We start from the raw sequence: 17,260 nt of genomic DNA, 5'->3' as shown, positions 1-17,260 counted from the left end.
TATCAAAGAGATCGAAATGTGAAGAAAAGAAGGTATTAATGCAAGTATAATTCCTGTAAAATGAAATAAAGTAATAAATAAAGTAAAATAAATAAAGTCACCTCTTCATCTGAGCCACCAGTCTGTTCAGAGGACACTGTGTGAATCAGGTGAAGGATGGTCTCTACATGCATGGTTCCACCACCACTGTGAAGCATCGAGGAGGAGGTGTGATGGTGTGGGGGGGCTTTGATGGTGACACTGTTGGGGAATTATTCAAAACTGAAGGGACACTGAACCAGCATGGCTACCACAGCCTCCTGCAGCGACATGCCATCCCATCCAGATTGCATTTAGTTGGATTCATTTGTTTTTCAACAGCACAATGACCCCAAACACCTCCAGGCTGTGTGAGGGCTCTGTGACCAAGAAGGAGAGTGATGGAGTGCTGCGCCAGATGGCGCAAATACAGTTGGAAAGTTAATTGACATCCTCTCTGTAAAATTTCTCACCACTCCTCCCCTGCAGCCGAGCCAGAGACCACACCTCTGCCACACACCCCCACCGCCCGACTGAGGTTGGGGAGCCATCCGGCCGAACCTACTCCCCCCCGCCCAGAGCGAGAGAGGAAATCGGCCACAGCTATCTGCGCCCCCGGCCTATGGACCACCTTGAATTTAAAGGGCTGCAAAGCCAGATAACACCAGGTGATCCTGGCATTGGTATCCTTCATGCGGTGGAGCCACTGTAGCGGGGCATGGTCCGAGCAGAGGGTGAAGGAGCACCCCAGGAGGTAATGGCGAAGGGAGTCGACCGCCTACCGGATAGCCAGGCATTCCTTCTCTATGGTGCTGTACCACCTTTCACACTCCGTCGGCTTCCGGCTGATGTAAAGAATGGGCCGGTCGACCCCCCTTACCAGCTGCGACAAAACGGCCCTCTGTTCAAGGCGTCAGTCTGCAGAACAAAAGGGAGGGCAAAGTTAGGAGTCTGGAGCAGCGGCTCCGCACAGAGAGCTTTTTTTACCTGCACAAACAACATCTGGCACGGCCCCCGTCCACTGGACCAGATCTGGAGCACCCTTCCGGGTGAGCTTGGTCAAGGGGCTGGTCAGCTCCGCAAACCCGGGCACAAAACGGCGGTAGTAACCTGCCAACCCCAGGAACCATCTCACCTCCTTTTTAGTCTTGGGGCGGGCGGGGGCAGGATGCGATAGCTGCCATCTTCTCCACCTGTGGATGCACCTGCCCGAACAAACAGGCCATGCCCAACCGGTCCAGGAGCTCGTCAACCCGGGCCATGGGATAAGCATCAAAGCGTGACACTTCATTCACCTTGCGATAGTCGACACAGAACCGTATAGACCCATCCTTCTTCACCACAAGAACTACGGGGCTACACTAGACGCTGTGCGACTCTTCTATCACTCCCATTTTCAGCATTTTGGCCAATTTACTGAAATGCTGAGCACAAACAATTTGCGGTTTTTGCTCAGGAAGCCTGTAGGGCCGTGAACGCACCGTCATGCCAGGCTGCATTTCAAAATGATGCTCAATGAGAGACGTTCGGCCTGGAGCAAATTCTCCCGTGACAACCTCCTCAAACTGTGGAGTTTTGCTCTCAGGTCCAACACGTACTGAATCTCATTCTTTTTTTTTTAAACAACGTCTTTTTTATTAAGAGGTTTCCTTTTGTACACATAAGCATCAACATATATATTATACATATAGACAGAAAGAAAAGAGAAGGATTACAGATGATCTGTACATTGAGGTTAAGTAGTACATTTAAGCTGTGAAATGAGTCCAAAAATGTATCTTCGGCTGTGAAATAAAAGAAAAAAAAAAAAAAAGGAAAAAGGGAAAGAAAGAGAAAAAAAATATATATAAACAAATGTATAATATATCCCAAAGTAACATAATCCCTGCAAAACAATCCCATTCATTCCCACCCAGGTCACTGCCTGCACCCGCACACTGTATTTCCACACCTGACTTAAGAGTTCGCTGAAAAATTCTTATAGATTTTGAAAAGCATCAAGAAAGGGTCCCCACATGTCTTGAAATTTCCCACTTCACTCAGTGGAGTGAGTGTCTTATCTTTTCCAGTTTTAGACAGGCCATGAGGTCATATAACCACTGTTTGTGAGTGGGAGGGGCAGCGTCCCGCCACCTCAGTAGGATTGCCCTTCTGGCCAACAGGGAACAGAATGATAATGCCTGTTTTTTAGAGGCCGGTAGAAGCACCTCATTCCCACTGATGCCAAACAGAGCAAGAAGGGGGCCGGGGGCCGGGGGCCAGCGTCACACTGAGAATTCCGGACAGGGTACGAAAAACCTCTGACCAGAACTGAGTGAGATTGGGACAAGGCCAGTACATGTGGACCAGTGAGGCTTCAGCAGTTTTGCATCTGTCACAGTATGGAGTGATTTCAGGGTAGATACGGGATAATCTGGATTTTGAGAAATGGGCTCTATGCACCACTTTGAACTGGATTAAACAATGGCGGGCACATAGTGATGTAGTGTTGACATGTTTGAGTATAGAGGCCCATGTTTCATCAGAGATTGTCATGTTTAAGTCCTCTTCCCACAGTGTCTTGAGCTTGGATGAAGAGGTATGTGTCAAATTTAACATTTTATTGTAAAGCAAGGAAATCAGCCCTCTATTGGTTGGATTGAGTTGTAGAATAGTTTCTAGTAGTGTAGGCTCTGGTGGAGGGCTTGAGCCTGAAATCTGGGAACAAATAAAGTGCCTGACTTGCAAGTATCTGAAAAAGTGTGATGGTGGAAGAATATATTTATTAGCAAGTTGTTCAAATGATGCTAGTTTGTTGGCTATGAATAGGTCCTTAAAGCAAGTTACTCCACTTCTGTGCCATTCCGCAAACCCACTGTCCTGGGTAGAAGGTTTAAAGAAATGGTTAGATGCAATGGGGCTGAGGAGGGAGAAGTCACAAAGTTTAAAATATTTCCTAAACTGGCCCCATATTTTTAATGAGTGCACCACTACAGGGTTGGGAATGAAGTTGAATGAAGAGGATGGGAGTGGAGAACAAAGTGCAGCTGGTAAGGATATACTGTTGTCACTATGCAATTCCATAGTGACCCAGTCAGGACAACCACTCCGATTATGGTAAAAATACCAAAACACCAAACATCGTATGTTAGCAGCCCAATAATAAAAACGAAAGTTGGGAAGTGCAAACCCACCCTCAATTTTAGATTTTTGAAGATGCTTCTTATTGAGCCTTGGGCGTTTACCCTGCCATAGATAAGATGAGATGACAGAGTCCAGCTTATTGAAAAAAGTGTTGGGAATGAAAATGGGTATGGCCTGGAAAAGGTATAGAAATTTGGGTAGAATGGTCATTTTAATTGAATTGATACGTCCTACCAGAGACATAGAGAGTGGTGTCCAGTGGGTAAGGGACCGCTTCACTTGGTTCAGCAAAGCACTCACATTTTCTGTGAAAAGGTTTTTATGTTTTTTTGTCACTGTGATTCCCAAATATGTAATTTTTGTCATTTCAACTCTGAAGGGCAAGCAGGTGAAGTCTAACATACTGGCTTTGCTACTCAGCGGGAAGAGCTCACTTTTATTAAGGTTCAGTTTATACCCTGAAATCTGACCAAATTGACTAAGCAGATTCAATGCAGATGGTAGTGAGGCTAAGGGCTTAGAAATAAAGAGCAGGAGATCATCTGCATAGAGCGAGACCTTATGTTCTGTATTGTTTCTCCAAATGCCGTGTACCTCTTTGCAACTGCGGAACGCAATGGCAAGGGGTTCTATGGCCAGATCAAAAAGCAGGGGGCTGAGAGGACATCCCTGGCGTGTGCCTCTGTGAAGTTTGAAGGGTTTTGACAATTGGAGGTTAGTTCGTATTGTAGCAGATGGTTGAGAATAGAGTAATTTGATCCATGAAGTAAATTTCGCTCCAAAGCCAAATCTATCAAGGACTGCAAAGAGATAATCAAACTCAACTCGATCAAAGGCCTTTTCAGCGTCAAGCGAGACCACACATTCATCAGAGTCTGTAGAGCTGGAGTAGACTATGTTAAATAGCCTCCTTATGTTAAAATATGAATGACGACCTTTAATGAAGCCTGTCTGGTCTTTCGAAATAATTTTTGGAAGAACTATTTCTAGTCTACGGGCAAGTATCTTGGCTAATATTTTAGCGTCTGTGTTCAGTAGAGAAATGGGTCTATAGGAGGCACATTCCAACGGATCTTTTCCTTTCTTTTTAATAAGTGTAATACAGGCTTCATAGAATGATCGAGGAAGAGATCCTTGTTCCTTGCAGTCCGTGAGGGTTGCACTAAGCTGCGTGGACAGTAATGAAGAGAAGTGTTTGAAAAATTCTGGCGGAAAGCCATCCGGACCTGGACACTTACCAGAGTGCATCGAAGCTATAGCCAAGGAAACTTCTAACTGGGAGATGGGTTCATCCAGCCTTGTTTTAAGTTCTGGTGGAATTTCAGGAATGTCAAGTTTAGCTAAAAACTCATTAATTGCATTACAGTCAGTTTGGGACTCTGAGGTGTAAAGCTGTGAGTAAAAATCCCTGAACACTTCATTGATTTTTTCATGATCTGTGACTATGTTGCCATCTTGTTGTCGAATTTTAAGAATACTTTGCCTTGCCCGAGAACCTTTTAGAAGGCTCGCCAGTAATTTATCAGGTTTGTCACCATGCATATAAAATTTGGATTTGTCATGTAAGAGTAAACGTTCAGTCGAGTACGTTGTGAGTAGGTCAAGTCTTGTTTTAAGTTCTACACGCTTTTTAAATATTTCATGACTCTGTTTGAGAGCATACTGTTCATCAGTCTCCTTAATTTGTTGCATTAACTTGTTCCTTTCATGGGTGGACTGTTTTTTGATTCTTGCCGAATAAGCAATAATCTGGCCTCTGATATACGCCTTAAAGGCATCCCATACGACAAGGCTGGAAGTCTCTGGGGAAGAGTTGGTGGCAAAGTAAAAGCGTATCTCATCCTGGATAAACTTTACAAAATTTTCATCCGACAAGAGGGTCGAGTTGAAACGCCATTGTGCAGCTTTAACAGGAGGATGTGGAAGAGACAGAGACAAAGTAAGAGGGGCGTGATCTGAAATAACTATGCTATGTTAGGCACAGGAGTGGACCTGCTGCAGACAATTAGTGTCAATGATAAAGTAATCAATTCTTGAATATGTATGGTGCACATGTGAAAAATAGGAGTAATCTCTTTTATGAGGATTTAGAGTACGCCAAACATCACACACTCCATATTCTGATAGAAAGGCATGAATGACAGATGCAGATTTGCTTAAAACATTGCTCTTAGTGGATGAGCGATCCAGGGCTGGGTCTAACCAGCAGTTAAAGTCACCCCCCAGAAAAAGAGAGTAGACATTTAAGTCAGGCAAAGAGGAGAATAGTTGTTTAAAGAAATTCTCGTCATCTGTATTAGGAGCATACACATTTACTAGAGCAACAAGACTGTTATACAGTTTCCCACTGACTATGACATATCTACCATATTTGTCTGCTATGACATTGTGGGCCTCAAAGGGAATGTTCTGCCTGACCAATATAGAGACCCCACGTGCCCTAGCTTGGAAAAGTGAGTGAAAACACTGGCCCCTCCAACGGGAGAAGAGACGGACATTATCAGAGGCCCTGACGTGGGTCTCCTGCAGGAAAGCCACGTCAGTGTTATGGTGTTTAACATGTGACCAAACCCTCCTTCTCTTGACTGGATGATTTAGACCTTTAACATTCCAGCTTAGAAAGTTCAATTGCAGACTCATCTGATTTGTAGAGCAAAGAAACTATGCACACTGGCCTTAGATGATAAGAACAGAATAACTTTACAGTGGGTGGAAATTAGTTCAAAACAGGTTAAAAAAAAGAACAGTGTATGAGGTTCAAAGCAGTGACTCTTACCCTCCCCAAGCCCTCCCCACAACAGAAAATGGCTGCTAAAAAAAAGAACAAGAACAAGCAGCGAGCTCTTCAAACTTAACATATTTAGAGTGTTACTCCTCCTGTCTATGATACCAATAACCTAGGTATTGAAGCAGTTGAACCACTGCTCCGGTGGCCATAGCATAGTAAGCTGAAACCCCGTATAATACTGTTAAGTTTCGAAACTGTATCAGCCACCAAGTCCAAATGTAATTGCTGGAGTGTTTCAAAGCAGAGTCCAAGTATGTAAATGTAACGCTAAGTTATTTAAGGACTAGTTTGTGTCAATGGATGAATTTACTGACTGACGCGCAGAAGAAATAGTTCTTTATGGAGCCCAGATGGTGTGAATGATGAGACCAAAAACTGCAATGTCTTGTACCAAAAATATATTGAAAAAATAGGGGAAAGGGGAAATGGAACAAAATAATTAATACAACACACAACGTAAATGTCCACAATTAAATAATAAATCAGTGCTGTGATTTTTCCGTGCAAGAGTCCTTTTGCTAAGAGTCCTTATTTTTGGTCCTTTTCTTTTTAAAGTTCACTTTTAAGGTATTCCTCCTTAGGGTCCAGCTTCATACAAGGGGGAAATATGTCCGTAATCCAAAGACGGCTAAGTGGGGGAAAAGAAAGAATGGTCCTACCGGCTCGCCACTTCAATATGAAGAAGATCAATTCAAAGGGGGAAAAAAAACCTGACCTGTAGGTCAGAAAAATGTCCATTAGCACATCAAGTTCAATTCAGTTTACCGGTAAACAAGTATATTCTTCTGCATGTCTAGGTAACAATGCAAATCATAAATCATCATCAATCCATGTACAACAGTTAAATCATTAATCATCTTAGCTACGTAGCTTAATCTATACAGTCCAGTAGCGTTCGCTACAAACAATACAAAAACAACAATAAAGGAAAACAACTGTCTAACAGACAGCATAGCCGAATTCAAGGCAACACATAACAATAATCATTCAATCGCACTTTGTTTCAAAGTAAGCCCATAAAAATGCTTAAGTAAAGAAAGTGTTCAAAAACAGCGGTTTTTGAACCGGAGTTCTGCTTGCGGTGGGAGCGCTGCCGCACAAAGTCATTTTTTAATCGCGAAAACGATCGGCTGGTTACTGTCAACCAAAGGTTGAAAGATATTAAGGACACTTACCGCTGAGTTTAAAGTTTAAAGATGAATTGAGGGGAGAAAACGCTTTGTTTTCCAACACCGTTCTAAATGCCATAAGCTCACAGCCACAGCAGGAGTCGAACCCGGAAGTATCCCTCCACAGCCGGTTTTCAGAGTTGCCGCGACGTGGGAGGAGCCAATCAGAAGAGGGACCTCAAATCAGCTGACGTGGGTCATGTGACAGGGAGTAGTTGATATGGGTTACAGGTTCCCCCCTCAATCTCATGTACGTCCCTGTACATGGTGGTTGGGTCCGGATGACAGGTTGTTCAGTGGCAGTAAGCAGATGGTCCTCTTCATCCTCCAGTGCATGAGTAAAGGCAGTGGTTAAGCCACGGACTAGTGCCTGAATACTCTTCAAGATGGGCTGACCAAGCGTAGAGTATTGTAACCGGTCCGGAGGTTTCCTGGTCCGAGTTGATGTTCTCAGAGGTTCTAGTTCAGAGCTGGAGGTGTCAGAGGTAGATGGTAGATCAGCAGCAGAGGACATACTGGACTCAGTCCGCAATTCAACATTGGTAGGTTCAGCAGAGGACAGACTGTCCTCTGATTCCACAGTATCAGGAGCTTCCTCCTTGACGGGGGTTTTTGAGTCAGGGGTTTCGCTCTCTGCTGGCTCAAGAGGAGGCAAAGGGAGCGTAGCAGGTTCACAGACTGGTGTATCAGATGGTAAAGGTTCAGTGGCTGGAACGGCGGATGACGGTTCTGGCAGATTGTGGACAGTGGTGAATTGCAGAGGCTCTGATACAGGATCATACCATTGATGCGGTATCATTTCATCCTCATCGTCTGACTGAGGTTGTGCACAGTCCTCGTCAGAAGGGTTGAATGACTGCTTCCTGGTTGGTTTTACAGTTGTTCGGTTGGTTCGAGTGGAATGCGGCAAAAATCCACATGGTAATAGGAGATCTCTGTGTAGAGTACGAATCGGTTTGGATTTGTTCTCTGGTCGGACAGTGTACACTGGAAGATTTTCTGCTCTTTTTACCACCACGTAGATGTCTGGTTCCCATTTGTCTGCGATTTTGTGTTTGCCTCGGAGTTTCACATTACGTACCAGCACCCTGTCACCAACGTCCAGTTCAGAGGGGGTGATATGTTGGTCGAAACGGCTCTTGTTTCTTTCCATGAGCTTCTCCGCATTGCCAATGGCAATTTTGTAGCTCTTTTCTAGATTTGACTTCAGGTTCTGGACATATTGCGAATGAGTCAGTTGATTGCCGTCCACAGGCAGTCCAAAGACCAGGTCAATCGGGAGGCGAGGTTGTCGACCAAACATGAGCTCATAGGGTGAGTAGCCAGTAACATCACTCCGGGTGCAGTTGTATGCGTGGACCAAGGGCTTAACAAAATCTTTCCAGTGAGTTTTCTCTTCTGTGGTGAGTGTTCCGAGCATATTCAGGAGTGTTCTGTTAAAGCGCTCGACTGGATTTCCTCGTGGATGGTATGGTGTAGTTCTTATTTTGTGAATTCCAGCCATTTTGCAGAGTTCTTTTATTGTGCGTGACTCAAAGTCTCGTCCTTGATCACTATGGAGCTTTTCTGGGATACCATAATGAACCAGAAAACTGTCCCAGAGACATTTGGCGACAGTCTTTGCTTTTTGGTTTGGAGTGGGGACAGCGACAGCGTACTTGGTAAAGTGATCTGTTATTACCAGGATGTCTTTGGTTCTGCTCCTGTCGGGTTCCAGTGATAAAAAGTCCATGCAAACCAGTTCCAGAGGTCGATAACTTCGAATGTTCACCAGGGGTGCCGCTCTTTCAGGTAAGGCTTTTCGTTTGGTGCATCTCTCACATGTCTTCACTTTATTCCACACATCATTGGCCATTTTTGGCCAGTAGAATCTTCGACGTACGAGGTCAAGAGTACGTTCGATGCCCAAATGACCCATCTGGTCATGCAGTTCTGACAGTACTTCAGCCCGAAATTTCTGAGGTAACACTAACTGGTGATAGAGCTGGTCCCCAACTTGCCTCCTCCTCACGAGAATGGCGTTTTGGAGCTCCAGGCGATGTTGGTCTCGGAGTAGAAGGGGCAGTTCTGGGAGTTCATCCCGCAAGACGGGAGGTGGGCTTTCCCCAGTCTCTAGCAGCAATATGACATGCCTCAGGGTCTGGTCTTCCCTCTGTCTCTCAGCGATTTCAGCATTCGTCAGCTGAGGAACAACAGGAGGTGCAAACTGAGTGTCGTTGACGAAGCTGTCAGGCAAACTGTCGGCATGGGCAGTTAGTGACTGGATGAGTGCGGTGGTGGACATCTTTTCAGCCGTACTATAAACGAGCTGCCGGTCACAAAGGGCCTTGACTGTGTGTTGATCGATGGAAATTGAGGAAGACTGATCCAGATGATGTTGGGCAAATCGGAGAATTCTCTCCCTCTCCTTTTGGGACATCTGGTCATTGGAGAGTTCTCCATGTGGCCTGCGAGAGAGAGCATCAGCATCTGGATTTTGCCTACCAGATCTGTACATGATTTTGAATGAAAATGTAGAAAGAGCAGAGAGCCAACGGTAACTGGTGGCATCTAATTTAGCAGAGGTAAGTAGATAGGTGAGTGGGTTGCTGTCAGTAATGACAGTGAAGTTGGTGCCGTAGAGATAGTCATGAAACTTCTCCGTAACAGCCCACTTGAGAGCCAGAAATTCCAGTTTGTGAGCTGGATATTTGGACTCACACCTCGACAGACCCCGACTCGCATAAGCAATCACCTGGTTTTGTCCTTGTTGCTCCTGGTACAGAATAGCTCCTAGCCCAGTAGAACTAGCATCTGTATGGAGAAGGTAAGGCTTCTGGGGATCGGCGAAAGCAAGTACTGGTGCTGTCGTGAGTTTTTTGATAATTGTGTCAAAGGCTTGTTGACATGCAGGAGTCCAGCGACTGGCAAGTGGTTCCTTAGGATCCAAATATTGCTCTCGCTTGAAGGTGGCTCTGAGTTTCCGCTGTGATGGAGGATATCCAGCAGTAAGGTCATGCAAAGGTTTAACGATGTTAGAGTAGCCTTGGATGAACCTACGGTAATATCCTGCGAAACCCAGGAAAGAGCGAAGTTCTTTAAGATTCTTTGGAATCGGCCAGGACTTAAGTGTCTCGATTTTATCTGGATCTGTCTGCACACCATCCTTTGACACAACATGCCCCAGGTATTTAACGGATTTCTGGAAAAACATGCACTTTTCAACTGAGAGCTTGAGTCCAAATTCCTTCAGACGGTGAAGGACTTTCAGTAGTCTCCTCTCATGCTCTTCAAGCGTTGGTGCAAAAATAATCAAGTCGTCAATGAAGACCAAGACTTCTTTCAAGTTCATTTCTCCCATGCACTTTTCCATTAGTCGTTGGAAGGTACTGGGTGCGTTTGTGACTCCCTGGGGCATTCTGTTGAACTCATAGAATCCAAGTGGACATACAAATGCTGTTTTGCTCTTGTCTTCCTCCTCCATTTCAATCTGATAATAACCAGATTTAAGGTCAAGGACTGAAAACCATTCTGATCCAGAGAGAGCTGTAAAAGTATCCTCCAACTTTGGCAATGCATATGCATCTTTGATGGTCTGCAGATTTAGTTTCCGGTAATCAATGCAGAGCCGCACACTCCCATTCTTCTTTCGCACCACGACAATGGGTGATGCAAAAGGTGACTCTGACTCTCTGATGACCCCAGAGTCAACCAGCTCCTTCAGGTGTTGGCGCACCGCATCTAGATCTTGAGGATGGATTGGTCTTGGGCGCTGTTTGAAGGGAGTAGGGTCAGAGAGCTTGATCTGATGTTTCACTTTGTTGGTTTTCCCAAAGTCAAGGTCGTGTTTTGCAAAGACATCATGGAGGGCGTTTAACTTCTCAGTAATACGACTCTTCCATTCCGGTGTTAAGGGGGAGTTACCAAAGTTGAAGTTGAACCCAGAGGTCACAGGGTTAGGAGGCATACTGTCATGACTCCTTTCCTGACACTGAATAGACTGAATGGCACTGATCTCCGCAATGATGGCTTTGGCTGGGAGGGTTACATCATGATCAGACTGGTTGCAGATTACCACAGGTAAGTGGTATGGCTGGTGAGAAGGGAAATCCATGACACAAGACGGGACCATTAAGCCACCTGGCAGAGGTGACGAAGTCGGATGTTCCACCAACACAGCCTTCTCGGCCTGGAGGCAGCGTCCGCAAATTAACCCCTCCAAGGCAACAGTTTTTCCAGCTGGGATGGTCTGTGGTCCGTCAGTGTGCAGCTTGATGATTCCGTGATGGTTACTGTTGGCCAGTCTGTATCGTTGCTCAAGGATTTTCAGCACCGCTCTGTATCCATGTGGCGCTGGAATGGAGGGTTGTTGGTCTGAGAATGCTTTCTCATATGCCAAGTCCAGAGTGTTCGTACCAATCAGTATTGACGGCTGTTGAGCTGATTGGACATCAGGAACTACCAGGGCAAGTGTGTCAACAGCTGTGGTGGAACCCAAGAAGTCGGGAGGGAAAGTGACGTTCAGCTCCACATAACCAAGGTATGGAACAGCTTGGCCATTTGCTCCTTCTATCTCCAGGAGATTTTTCAGAGGTTGTATTTCATGGTCAGAAAGATAATCATGGTGGAAGGAGTGAGAGATGGTGGTTACCTGAGACCCAGTGTCTAACAGGCAGTTGAATACAGTTCCTCCAATCGTGACCTGTGCTGTGCTTCTGGTTCCAATGAGTCCTTTAGGCAATGTGATGGAATGTCCATCCTGCTTGTAACTGGGACATGGGTCGACTGCAGCCTCCGTCTGTCCCTCCACAGAGACTGCCTCTAGTTTGACGATTTGTGATTGCTGTCCCAAGCCTGCTGTCTTTTTTCAAGTTGTTTCTTCTTTTTCAGAACCAGTGTCGGGTTCGGAGGGTTGGCGCATCCTGCTGACATGTGCCCATCCTCTCCACATTTAAAGCAGTAGCCTGCTCTAGGCCGGGAACTGGTTGCACTGCTGCAGGGTCTTGGTTGTGCTGATCTGAGTTGAGGTGGTGCTGGCTTGGAGAATTGAGATTTCTGTGAGAGAAGAGCAGCCATTTGACTCTGCAGTTTCTGCATCTGTTGCTTCAGCTCATTAATAGCCTTGGTGTCTGAATGGCTACAAGCACATGTGCTCTGTGAATGAACAGCGGCACGAGGCTTGGATGCAGTTAGGTGCTTCTTCATGAGATTCTCCTTGGCCAGCTGTCTACCCTCCTCAGTTCGAAGCAGTAGGAGGAGCTCTGCAAAATATGGGGGATCGCTCCTCAAGTTCTCCAACTGTAGTTTGTTTAGGATATCGCTATCCCAGCATCCTCGACAAAACTGCTTGAGTAAATGTTTGTTGAAGTCTGAAGACAAGATACCACCTCTTTTCATCACAGTGTTCAATGTGAGTTGTAAACGTTGCAAAAAAGCAGAGGGTTTCTCACCCGGGTCCTGTAACGTATTCAGGAATTGAGCAAACAACTCTTCACCATCTTGTACTAAAGCAAAAGCAGAATCCAACACTTTTAAATAGATGGATGGAATTGTGTTTGAGCCCAGCCCTTTCACAACATCTGCTGCTGGAGGTAGCAAACTTTCAAGGATGCGACGAGTGATCTGTAGAGGTGCCAAATTTGGATCTGCTAACAGCAGTTCAATGTGAGATCTCCAGGTCTCATAATCTGTTTCGTTGGCTGGTTTGGGGATCTTCCCAGAGAAAGGACGAAGTCTGAATGCAGGTACGGTGTCTGTTTTTACAACATGCTCCACCACTACTTTTTGTATTTCTGGGGGGTTCATTTCAGTCTGTGACAGTGAAAATCTTTGTGGATGTGGCAGTGACCCTTGTTGGTCAGGTGAGGGATTGCTGGTAGCTGTCTCAGGGATTGTGGAGTGTCCAGACAACGACCCCTGCTGGCCAGGCAGAGATGATGCAGGCTCCACAATTTGGACTGAGGCTCCCTCTAAGTCACTGTCTTGTTCGATTCCTTCCAGATGCTCACTAATTTGTCCCATCATTTCCCGCAGAATATCTGGAAAATCCCTGCCGCTGCGGCGTGCAAGTTGCTTGAGCTCCCCGAGGTAATCTGCAGGGGTCCTGACTCCTCCTGTGGCTGTGCATTCTGCGGCAAGCGATCTTACACAAAAAGTCAAAGCCGAGTGATTCTTTGACTGATGAGTATATGGGAAAACCGTATTAAGAGCAGTTAACGCAGAACTATCACAATATTCAACGATCAGGTTTTTGTAAAAAACACTATTTGCGTCATCCACGAAAATAACCGTTTTTATACGACCGTATTGTTTCAAATAATCAAGAATTTCCTCATCTTTCTCAGTGTTCGTGGCACCAGAAACAATGACAGAATGTGCAACATTGACCCCACTTTCCTGAATAAACTTCATTTTTTCTTGTCGCGGACCTTATCAAAACCACAGAAAATACTGAATATCAAATTACATCAAATAACACAAAAAAAGCCCACTCATTCACCCATCAGGCTCCTGGCTGGCTCGCCACGTGTAACGCTAAGTTATTTAAGGACTAGTTTGTGTCAATGGATGAATTTACTGACTGACGCGCAGAAGAAATAGTTCTTTATGGAGCCCAGATGGTGTGAATGATGAGACCAAAAACTGCAATGTCTTGTACCAAAAATATATTGAAAAAATAGGGGAAAGGGGAAATGGAACAAAATAATTAATACAACACACAACGTAAATGTCCACAATTAAATAATAAATCAGTGCTGTGATTTTTCCGTGCAAGAGTCCTTTTGCTAAGAGTCCTTTTTTTTGGTCCTTTTCTTTTTAAAGTTCACTTTTAAGGTATTCCTCCTTAGGGTCCAGCTTCATACAAGGGGGAAATATGTCCGTAATCCAAAGACGGCTAAGTGGGGGAAAAGAAAGAATGGTCCTACCGGCTCGCCACTTCAATATGAAGAAGATCAATTCAAAGGGGGAAAAAAAACCTGACCTGTAGGTCAGAAAAATGTCCATTAGCACATCAAGTTCAATTCAGTTTACCGGTAAACAAGTATATTCTTCTGCATGTCTAGGTAACAATGCAAATCATAAATCATCATCAATCCATGTACAACAGTTAAATCATTAATCATCTTAGCTACGTAGCTTAATCTATACAGTCCAGTAGCGTTCGCTACAAACAATACAAAAACAACAATAAAGGAAAACAACTGTCTAACAGACAGCATAGCCGAATTCAAGGCAACACATAACAATAATCATTCAATCGCACTTTGTTTCAAAGTAAGCCCATAAAAATGCTTAAGTAAAGAAAGTGTTCAAAAACAGCGGTTTTTGAACCGGAGTTCTGCTTGCGGTGGGAGCGCTGCCGCACAAAGTCATTTTTTAATCGCGAAAACGATCGGCTGGTTACTGTCAACCAAAGGTTGAAAGATATTAAGGACACTTACCGCTGAGTTTAAAGTTTAAAGATGAATTGAGGGGAGAAAACGCTTTGTTTTCCAACACCGTTCTAAATGCCATAAGCTCACAGCCACAGCAGGAGTCGAACCCGGAAGTATCCCTCCACAGCCGGTTTTCAGAGTTGCCGCGACGTGGGAGGAGCCAATCAGAAGAGGGACCTCAAATCAGCTGACGTGGGTCATGTGACAGGGAGTAGTTGATATGGGTTACATAAACAAACAACCAAACACAAAAAGATGATGTAGTTCAATAAGTACTACCGGTATAACTGAATTATTGAATAAGAACAGACAGAAGGCTACGAGTAGATAACAAAACTCCCCGTCTCCGTGCAACAGGTATTACGTCATTAGCCAACGGGTAGAAGTCAATGAGGTTGTCTCCTTATTTAACAAAGAAAACAAAATAAGATTATCGAGTTAAATGAAAGTAATAATCAGCATTTCAGTGCTATAGCACTCAGACTACATCGCTACACTCGGAGGGGAGAAGCAACGTCTTACGTGGATCCCGACTGCGCCTCCATACCTATATGGAATGTTTGGTACCTGCATTTGGTGCCATTGTTTTATCAGTAATAATTCTTCACGGGGCTTCCGGAGCCTTTGGGAGCCTCTCAATGTACTGTTGAGCCTGGTCCACGGAGCTGAAAAACTTTCTGGCGCCGCTGGCCTGCGTTATGCGAAGCCGTGCTGGGAAGAGGAGAGCTGGCCTCAGGCCTCGCCCGTAGAGCTCCGACATAATGTCCTTGTACTGCGCCCGCTGATTGAGGACCTCGGGGCTGTAGTCTTCCACAATTCGGATAGGCACGCCTCGGTAGTCGAATTTCCCTCTCCTCCTAGCTTCTCGGATGATGAGGTCCTTGATCTGGTATCGGTGCAGGCGGATGATCACCGGGCGAGGTGGGCGTCCCACGGGCAGCTTCGCTGCGAGGGAGCGGTGCGCTCTATCGAGCTCCGGTGGAGACTGAAGTATTTCTTTGCCCAATAACTCACAGAGAAGGTTGGAAAAGAAGTGAGTGGGGCGCCCACTTTCAGTGTCTTCAGGCAGTCCAAGGACGCGGATGTTCTGACGCCTGCTACGGCTCTCCAGGTCAGTGACTTTGTTCTTTAGCTGGTTGTTGTCTTCGCGAAGAGCGGCACACGTGTTTTCAAGGTCAGCGACACGTTGGCTCAGGTCTTCAGTTGCAAGCTCCAAGGATGAAACTCTCTCGGCCTGTTCCTCTTGGGCTTGTCGTACCTGGTCCAGTTTCGAATCGAGGGCGTTAAATGAGGTCTTAAATTCAGATGCCAACTCATCTCGGTGCTGCTGGAGCAGCGTGGTGATAGCCTCCAGTGTTAAGCTAGCGTCCTCCTTTTTGTTCGCTTTTGCACTCTTAGCAGCCATTGGAAAGGGTCAAAAGTGTTCAAAACACTAGAAAAGCAGTTACGAGTGTAAGCGACTTAAAGGTGGCAGTTGAAGGGGTGAAACTGGTCAAAGCGGAGTTAAGTTCACCGGAGCAGCTTGTTCCTGCGTCTATTCGGGTCACATGCTGACCGGAAGACCCTGAATCTCATTCTTGGCGGGGCTCGGGCCTTCCTCCCAGCTTTCTTTAATCAGGTCGAGCACCCCACGCGGCTTCCTGCCGAACAGTAGTTCAAAGGAAGAAATTCCCGTGGAGGCCTGGGGCACCTCCCGCACTGCAAATAACAGAGGGTCTAACCAGCAATCCCAATTGCGTTCATCCTTGTGAATTAACTTACGAATCATGGACTTTAAAGTCTTGTTCAGACGCTCCACTAGAGGGCGCTGGTCCAAATAGATTTAATGCCCAGTAATTCATACAGTTCCCGCAGTGTGCGAGACATGAATGAAGTGCCCTGGTCAGTCAGTATCTCTTTCGGGATTCTAACTCAGGAGATGACCTGAAACAGTGCCTGCGCCACACTCTTAGCAGAGATGGTGCGCAGCGGGACTGCTTCCGTGTATCGCGTTGCATAATCCACCAGAACTAATACAAAGTGATAGCCACGTGCACTCCGGTGAAACGGCCCGATGAGGTCCATGCCAATGTGCTCAAACGGGATCTCCATGAGTGGGAGCGGGTGCAAAGGCGCTCTAAGTATGGCCGGCTGATTAACAAGTTGGCAGTCAGGGCAGGACGCACACCAGCGGTGCACATCTGCTTGGATGCTCAGCCAATAAAATCTGGCCGTTATTCCCTTCAGAGTTTTTTCATATCTCATATGCCCTGCCATGGGGTTATAATGAGCCGCCTGAAAAATCATTTCCCGGTGGCTCTGCGGCACCAACAACTGGGTGTGTGTCTCCTCTGTGCAAGTGTCATGACTCACTCGATATAACCTATCTTTCAATAACATGAAGCGCGGCTTCAGGGATCACCATGTGACCATCAATCTCAATCACCTGGTCGAAGGCTGAGCGTAGGGTGTCATCACGAGACTGCTCCAGTGGGAAATCTCCCGTGGGGGGAATTTCCGGAGCCGGCAGGGCCTCCCATGAAGGACCAGCAGTGCCCCAGGACGAACCAAGCTTCGGTGCATGAGGGTCTGCGCACAGCCCCTGCCCACCAAAGCATGGCGTATACCCCCTCGAGTCCTTATGCTATATGTCCCTCCTGGACTGGGAAAGGGTGCTGGGGCACGGGTGACGCGGAACACCTGCCTTACTTCCATCCGAGGACAGTTCCTCTTCAGGCGTCCCGGTTGGCTGCACTTCCAGCATTCCT

The sequence above is a fragment of the Mchenga conophoros genome, linkage group LG16, assembly GCF_057382185.1.
Source record: "Mchenga conophoros isolate Kocher_MC1m ecotype Shallow Benthic linkage group LG16, M_conophoros_male_GT1.1, whole genome shotgun sequence".
Classification (NCBI taxonomy): domain Eukaryota; kingdom Metazoa; phylum Chordata; class Actinopteri; order Cichliformes; family Cichlidae; genus Mchenga; species Mchenga conophoros.
Note: the sequence above shows the minus strand (reverse complement) of the source record.